The sequence below is a fragment of the Carassius gibelio genome, chromosome B3, assembly GCF_023724105.1.
Source record: "Carassius gibelio isolate Cgi1373 ecotype wild population from Czech Republic chromosome B3, carGib1.2-hapl.c, whole genome shotgun sequence".
Taxonomy (NCBI): domain Eukaryota; kingdom Metazoa; phylum Chordata; class Actinopteri; order Cypriniformes; family Cyprinidae; genus Carassius; species Carassius gibelio.
Genome location: NC_068398.1, coordinates 46,998,969 through 47,005,992, shown reverse-complemented (window position 1 = coordinate 47,005,992; position 7,024 = coordinate 46,998,969). Strand labels below are relative to the sequence as shown.

The window sequence follows — 7,024 nt, the reverse complement described above, 5'->3', positions numbered from 1 at the left end:
TTGGTGTGTGAGTTATGCACAAGTTTTTGGTGGCCATGGAGAAGCCTTATGGTTGTTTCTAGCAGTGATTGTGATGTGGCCACTGTTAATGTACCACAGCCTTCCTCTTCCCCAGCTCCTGTTCAGGAAATAACTCACTTTCCCTCCACCTCAGCCCCACAAAATCACACAGTGGGTGCTAGTGAAATACTGCATCTTTATTTGCATTTACACTTGATTTTACAGTATGTGTAAAACATAACAGTGTACTAAACCCAGAAACTACTGGTAGTATGAACTACATGGGTTAATCTTAAGTTAAGGGTCAGTATCTAGTTATTATTGTAATTACTAAAATAAGGACATAGTATGTATATGGGGAATAGGACTGAAAAAAATAAAATGCAACCAAATTTTCAATGCCTTCCAATCAGTCATCCACCAGTATCCACCAATACTCACTAGCTATTCACTTCTTTTCCTCCCTGTTCTATGTTGAACTGTCTTTAATTGAATTAAATATACAAAACCAAAAGTTAAGCAGCTAACCACCAAACAGAAACTGAGCTAATGTCTCAATTCAGACTGACCAGACAGGCCAGTTTGAAATCCATGAATGCTTGTTCCAGCGCCTGGCACGCAAAGCACAGTCCATCTTTCAGAAAAAGACTCCGCAAAGCCAGCAGACATTCAAGAATTTTATATTTTATTGGAGTAGGTTTAAAGGTGTTTTATTGCATATGTAATACAATCCTGTACAAACATAATGAAAGGTAAACTCTAATTTCCAAAGACTGCTTGAAAAGTAAAGGGAGAGTGACATACGCAATATTAATATTTCAAGTACTATTTTTTCAGTGTAGAGAACAGCCATTCCTACTTCCATGTTTCAAAATAACGTATGCCAGCAGTCTGCTTGTTATTCTTGGAAGCTGTGACACAGATTCTCTTATCAAAGCTTGCCTTGGACTGACATTTAGTCCTGTTGATGTTGGCACATCTGGGTTTGGGTTCAAGCATGGCTTGAGTTTGAGCGCTGTGCTCTAAGATTTGCCCTGAGTCTACCTCAAATTCTAATATTTCACCTGACTTTTTGTTTGTATTATGTTTTATTTCCATGATTGTTAACATTAAACCAATCATCAGATTACAATGCTTAAAACAACTTTAGAGACAATTACAAACATATAATTTAGCATTCATGCAGTAACCAGCAATAAACGTGCATGTGTAGTTATACAACCCATGTGTTGTTACTTGAGGGTGCATGAAGGGTGTAATGACTTAGATGCAGAGTTCTTAACACTTTCCCCGTTATTGGTGTAATTTTTCTGCAATCCAAATTTTCACTGTTATACAGTAAGAGGCACTGTAACACATCTCTGAAATATTATAGAATCTCCAGATTTAAGAACAAGTGAAGAAGCAGCAGAAACAAGCAAAAGAAACATTGCTTACACAATGTTAGTGCACCTTAAAAAGAGTGAAATAGTTAATCGGGCAAAGTATGGAACAAAGACATGTTAGGAAGATAAACATGCAATAGCAGATAATCAGACACACAAAACATAATACAGACAAGAGAGCACACAAGTATAATAGAGTGCCACAAGGCTCGGTCTTAGGCCCAATGTTGCTATTCATGCTAGAACATTTTAATCAATATATTGTTTTCTGTAAGTGAGTAAACAAGATGATTTTCACATAATTTAGAAAGAAAAATTCTAGGCTATAAGCTCCAGTTCTCAAAAGTCCCGGGAACCAATGTTCTTTATGTGTTTTATGGCCTTATTCAAGTGATTCAAATTTTTTAGTTTTTCACTAACCACACTTTTTTTTTCTCAAAAACACAATCATGTACATACATGCATTTCACATATTATTATAGCCCAGTTTGTGCTGATTACAGTGAGATTAGACTTTACCCATTTAGATATTTATTAAGAAACTGAAAAAAGCACAAATGTCAGGGAATGACAAAACTTTCCATGCCCCAAAAATACCCTTAGACCTCAGAGGGTTAACTTCCAAATCCTTATTAATTTCTTTTTTCTATTTCATTATTCTTATTTGTATTAACATTTTTACTTTTACAACCAATATGCATTAAAAACACTTATTGTGTGCATAGATGATTGCATTGTGGTACCATACAGGCATCCACCCTGCTATCATTTTCAGCACTCTGTTTCCCCCATGTACTGAATATGTCTACTGTGAATACATAAGAATTATAAAATGTTGACATCTTACAGGTTGGCAAGAATTTAAATCAGCATGGTGGTGGCATGTTCCAGCCAAACTCTAGGCAAGTCAGCCACCACAGGAAATATTTTGGTTCTTTCTGCTAGACCTTTCCGATAGTAAAAAAGCTTAAGTATTGGTGGTCACTGGGTAAGTAAGAGTCTGTCAGATGTTGAAATTAAGACTTGTGTAAGTCTGATTAAAAGTGGTTTAGAGGTCTGCCCAGAGCTGTCTATTCCACACTCTTGGTTGTAAATCTCAGGTAGGGAGATGCCATGGTGGCATTCATCTCTGACTGTACCACACACCTTTCAATACCTAATCCTGTCAGAGAGAGTCACACTCACTTTTTCCAGTCACTTCAAATTTAGCAGTGTAAGGGATGAAGCATGATTTAGATATTTACAGTGCCTACTCGACGTAAACCACATTGAGATGAATTACATTACTTCATTAACTACCTGGTAACATTACACAATTTAATCAAGCTATAAGATGACAAATCCTATACTGGATATGCAACAAAACACTGGGAAAATGTATAGTGAGCTTGATTCACTGAATAAGGAGGTCTCGGTGGACTCCCTGAGCCCGTTGGGCATTGAAGGAACAATGGCACTCAGTGTGGTTAAGTGCTTATTTGGAACAATGGCACTCAGTGTGGTTAAGTGCTTATTTACCAGACCACACCACCAAGAGCAGCCCTGTGTGGTCCGACAGAAGAAGAGATATGAATGTACAGTTGTTGATGGACAAAGTGCATCAAATGGACTTCTGGAATCATCATCTACTCAGCCTGCTATGACAAGAGACCTGTCGGTACAGTTTTCAGATGAGTCAGTTTTCTCTGCATCTATACTTCACTTGTACTCCTCAGAGGAGTCTGAATAAATGCTTTAGAACAGAATTGAAAGGCTTTATCATTTTTATGTATGATGTATACACCTGTTTTGTTTTTCTTTTTCAAAAGGTTGCAGGTTTGACCACTACCAATGGGTGAACCATTCTCTAAAGAGTTGCTCAGGAAACCTTAAGGCCTAGATTGTGTTAAATATCCTCTCACTTTGGAAAGTAAGTCTGACGGTCCAACAACCTTGGAAATGCCTGATCCCATGTCCACACTGGAATCACAGGGCAAGATTTCATTTCATCCTCCTGCATAGATCCTGTTGTCAGATGTGCCTCTTAGCAAGCTTAAAATAACAGAATCTCTGATGCAAGAATGCAGGAATAATTGGTAGTCGAGATAGTTAGTCACGCTTCAACTCCAAGAAAGCACAACTGGAAAATGATTCATTGAAAGGAAAGCAGAACAATTAGGTCTTGTTTCAGTGTATCTATTATTTAAACAGTGTATGTTTTTCACTTCATTTGCTCCAAGGGACCTTTTATTCATTAGTGTTTTGCTCTGGACTGGTGTCCATTATACTATAGCAGCAAATGAATTCATTGCTTGACCCTGGAGGCTGAACAGAGGTTTTTCGTCCCGCACCCTGGAGATTAATTTTGCTTAACATATTCTGACAGGAAAAGCCTACTAGTAGCCAGTGCGGCTTTTACAGGGGTCACAAGTATTCTCAACTGAACACACCCAATCTTTCAGTGGCCCACGCACAGTAATCCTGTCAACACATAAGTTACAACAAGTTCCGCCTCTACGCCCATAAATTGGTTCAGTTTCATTTTTAAACCAATTACAGGAGTAGATCATTTGTGCAGCACTTCGCAAAAGAGCTTGAAAACATCAAATTCATTGTTTTATCCAGCTAGTGGTGGGCGATAATGCAGTTAATGAATATTTTTATTCTATGAACACCATGAGTGATACATAGTGGTTACATAAAAGTGAGAAGAAAATACCTTAAAAAATGGACAAAACTCAATATTTACACCTTAGATCACATATCAATAAGATGACTGGTGGCAGTTACAATAGTGCATATCGTTCATGATGGACCTATGTCACAGGTCGGGGGGGGGGGGGGCCAAGCTGGACTGCACCCACCCCTGAAACCCAGGATCACCTCGGGGAGCGTACCAAAAGAACCAGACGGACGAGAGTATAAAAAATGAACAAGGTTTTATTTGATTAAAAGCAATTTAAAAGTTCAGTGTTCCTTCCGTGTCTCCCGACCAGAACGGAGCCAGACCTCGGACGCCGGGAAGGCGTGGAGTCGTCGGCAGTTTGTGCCTGTACGGGGCCAGCAAGAGCCAGGGTAGTCTGTCACCCGTCCCGGAGTGAGGGGGGGTATCCGGGTAAGTAGAGCTCGTGGATGTTTCGGTCGAGACCGGGAAAAGGAATAATTCTCGTGTCCACCTCCTTCTACAGGGACATCACATGCAGCATTCGGCCCAGAGAATCCTGTGGTCTGCACAGCGGGGTAAGTAATCAACAGTAAGTATGTGTCCTTGAATAAGTAATGGGGCTTACGGCTAGGAGATGCTTCGGTTAAGACCGGGAAGGGAATAATTCGTGTGTCCACCTCTTTCTACAGGGGCATCACATACAGCATTCGGCCCAGAGGATCCTGCGATCTGCCCAGCAGAGTAGGGAATCAACAGTAAGTATGCGTTCTTGAATAAGTAGTGGGGCTTACGGCTGGGAGATGCTTCGGTTAAGACCGGGAAAGGAATAATTCGTGTGTCCACCTCTTTCTACAGGGACATCACATGCAGCATTCGGCCCAGAGGATCCTGCGATCTGCACAGCAGAGTAGGTAATCAACAGCAAGTATGCGTTCTTGAATAAGTAGTGGGGCTTACGGCTGGGAGAGGCTTCGGTTAAGACCGGGAAAGGAATAATTCGTGTGTCCACCTCTTTCTACAGGGACATCACATGCAGCATTCGGCCCAGAGGATCCTGCGATCTGCACAGCAGAGTAGGTAATCAACAGCAAGTATGCGTTCCTGAATAAGTAGTGGGGCTTACGGCTGGGAGAGGCTTCGGTTGTGACCGGGAAAGGAATAATTCTTGTGTCCACCTCCTTTCATAGGGACATCACATGCGGCATTCGGCCCAGAGGATCCTGCGATCTGCACAGCAGAGTAAGTAATCAACAGTAAGTATGTGTTCTTGAATAAGTAGTGGGGCTTACGGCTGGGAGAGGCTTCGGTTGTGACCGGGAAAGGAATAATTCTTGTGTCCACCTCTTTTCATAAGGACATCACATGCGGCATTCGGCCCAGAGGATCCTGCGATCTGCACAGCAGAGTAAGTAATCAACAGCAAGTATGTGTTCTTGAATAAGTAGTGGGGCTTACGGCTGGGAGATGCTTCAGTTGAGTGCCTGGGTGTGGATTACGGTGACGGTGGTGGGCTCTCGGGGTGGTGAGCGTCCGGCATTAACTCTATATATCTTCCCCACACTCTGTAACTTCACTTCAAACGATTTATTGTGCAAACACACCACTTCAGACACGGCACACCCACTCTTAGTGCAAATAGAGCCAGCACTCACCCAACGATGACTCCGTCCACTTCACAACGTTATCACTCCCAGTCCAGATGTATACAATTGATCGAAATCCCAGATCCGGTCTCTTAACTTCCCTCCGATAGCGATGGCGCGGTCTAGTCTTCACTTGCTTTCCAGAACTCACACTCTTTCTGTCCTGAATATCTCCACTCGATCGCTGATATATCTGTTGCACAGCCAGATAGCCAAAACCCCACAATAGTCCTCGAATACCTCCACACGCCAGCCCAAACGTCCCAGGAATTCACCTCTCCTAGGGGAACACGTCTAAAAAGAGGAACCACACACGGGGGCAAGCCAACCAGGAAGAATAGCCGGGAGAACGAACGACCAAAAAGAATCACCAACCCTCCTCATGGTCTCTGCACTTCTCTTTTTATGTGGTTACTCCGCCTCCATAATCCTCTCACAGATCGCCACATCAAACTCCCCACACCAGATGTCAATCTGTCATTAGCGTTGTTATTGCGACATCGGGCGCAACCCGGAAGTGGACCGGTGTTACCGCGACACCGTCCCGAGGGGAACACAAAATTCCGGCGGGACTTAGTTCCGCTTCCCTTTCGTCACCCCGTGACACCTACATAAAAGACGCAAAAGGGTGACTGTTTAGCTTGGCCACAAGTCTCACCATGGCCAATCAGACAACGAGGCATGGGTATATAGAGCTGGCATTCATGCACACCGTTTCCTTATTCCTCAACCCTGTGCTGGACTGCGGCCCAGAACCTGTTTGGAGCAAAACCAGCTGCGTGTTCACTGCATGCAAACTTACCATTTAGGTTGGCAAAGAGTTAAGTCCTTCTGACTGGAAATTCAGCACAGACGACATGTACGTGATTGAGAAGAATGGCTGCTCCAAGCTCATGCTGTCCATCCCAAAACTGGACACATTTCATGGTTAAAGGTCATAGTGGAAAACAGATTTAATTGTTCTCCACACAGACCAAGTACAGTCAGCCTGGGGCAATAGCTGATCCGTTTGCACACATGGACATTTGCAGATGTGGCCTCTTCGTGATATCCCGCCATTGCTTCACTGTATTAAGATCCCCCCATTTTTAATTGATTAAAGTGTTGTTAGACATGACTTACAGCCCAGAGTACCTTATTGCTTTTATAAAATAGTATTACATAACGCAAATATTAAAGAGCCAGTAAGAAGAAAATTCTAAGCTTCCTATCACTGTTTTTAAGTCCTGTACAATAGGTTTAAATCCATCCAAGGTTAAAAAACATTGTCATTTTGTCAAAATATCATTTTAAATTACCTCAATTCTCAGAGATCCCCAAACGGTTCGCGCAAAGCTGTTCAAAAGATTCAG

General features: G+C 42.2%; 1 long non-coding RNA gene across 2 annotated transcripts; it reads right to left on the bottom strand.

Moving 5' to 3' along the window:
- Positions 1 to 4,288: 4,288 nt before the first annotated feature.
- Positions 4,289 to 6,273, bottom strand: LOC127952329 (uncharacterized). Of its 2 annotated transcripts, none has more exons than XR_008152906.1 (2): positions 4,873 to 6,273; positions 4,289 to 4,758 (listed from the first exon to the last, which is right to left on the bottom strand). It is a non-coding gene; the product is annotated as an uncharacterized LOC127952329 (long non-coding RNA). The 2 variants fall into 2 exon arrangements; XR_008152907.1 differs by having other exon boundaries at positions 5,039 to 6,273.
- Positions 6,274 to 7,024: the final 751 nt, after the last annotated feature.